This window comes from Tachyglossus aculeatus, chromosome 10 (genome assembly GCF_015852505.1).
Source record: "Tachyglossus aculeatus isolate mTacAcu1 chromosome 10, mTacAcu1.pri, whole genome shotgun sequence".
Classification (NCBI taxonomy): Eukaryota; Metazoa; Chordata; class Mammalia; order Monotremata; family Tachyglossidae; genus Tachyglossus; species Tachyglossus aculeatus.
The window spans coordinates 20,501,691-20,503,152 of NC_052075.1; the positions used below are offsets into that span (position 1 = coordinate 20,501,691).

The window sequence follows — 1,462 nt, forward strand, 5'->3', positions numbered from 1 at the left end:
TCATGCTCCTAGGGTTTCAGGAAAAGCCCCCACAAGATATCCTATAGCATCTTCGTGAGAAAGTGTTTCTAAGGCTAACTGGTCTCCAATCACTGGCCTCTTCCTTTTTCCTGTTTCAAAATTCACCCCCAACACCCGTCCCGTTCCAAGATCCAGGGACCTCTCCCTTCCTCCTCATCATCTCATTGTGCAGTTGTGTCCAAGCTGAGTATCAGCACCTCTAATCATGGTGGGGACAGGACCATTTGTGACTTTCAAGGGGGCCAGTCAGTCGACGAGTCTGTCCCACCGAGTTCATCTGCTCCTAAAACCAGAGTGTGAGAACCTCAAAACGAGCCTCGGTTCCTTGTATTCTACAGGATCTCTGAACAAATAAAACAGCTGAAAGCCAATGTTGCAAATACCTTCTTCTGCTATGAAAGGGTCAGTGTTTCACTTAGAACTCACTCTCTTGACTGTACGTTCCTTGCGGGCAGGGAACGTGTCTACCAATTGTTATATTGAATAATAATAATAGGTATTCGTTAAGTACTCACCATGTGCTCCATTCTAAGACTTCACTGTTCTAAGCACTGGGGTCTTACCTTGTCTTATGCTGTGGAGTCGTCTCTGAACCATAGCGACTCCAGGGACACAACTCTCCCAGAACACCCCACCTCCAACTGCGATCGTTCTGGTAGTGGATCCACAGAGCTTTCTTGGTAAAAATGTGGAAGTGGTTTACCATTGCCTCCTTCTGCAGAGTAAACTTGAGTTCTCCACCTACAACTCTCTCCCATGCTACTGCTGCCCAGCACAGGTGAGTTTTGACTTGTAGCAGATTGCCTTCCGCTCGCTAGCTACTGCCCAAGCTAGGAATGGAATGGGTATGCCTCTGCTTGACTCTCCCTCCCCTAGCCGAGACTAGTAGAGTACTGAAACTCTCCAGGTGAGGTCCTGAGAGGGGTAGTAACATAATAATTGGGTTGGAAACAGTCCCTGTCCCAATCTAAGTAGTGGGGAGAACAGGTATTGAATCCCCATTTCACAGATGAGGAAACTGAAGCACAAAGTGAAGTGACTTGCCCAAGATCACACAGCAAGCAAGTAGCAGAGCCGGGATTAGAACCCAGGTCCCCTGACTCCTAGGTCCGGACTCCTTCTGCTAGGCCACGCTACATCCTATGTGCTTAAAACAGTGCTCCTCACTCAGTAAGCCCTCAATAAATACCACTAATTGATTGAACTAAGAAATTTGTCTGGTGAGAGACAAATGCCTGAGGGAAAGGAGAGGAGAATCACAACAGAAATAATGTCATAATTATTATTATTATTATAATGGGATCGATCGAGCGCTTACTATGTGTCAAGCACTGTTTTAAAGGCTGGGGTAGACAAAAAATAAACAGGTCACACACAGTCCCTGTCCCACATGGGGCTCACAGTCTAAGTAATAATAATGATAATAATGACATTTGTTAAG

The 1,462-nt window shown here is 46.0% G+C and overlaps 1 non-coding gene across 1 annotated transcript; it reads right to left on the reverse strand.

The window, feature by feature from the left end:
• Positions 1-809: 809 nt before the first annotated feature.
• On the reverse strand, positions 810-946 carry LOC119933770. Its single transcript, XR_005452644.1, has one exon. It is a non-coding gene; the product is annotated as a small nucleolar RNA SNORA7 (small nucleolar RNA).
• Between the last annotated feature and the right edge of the window lie 516 nt (positions 947-1,462).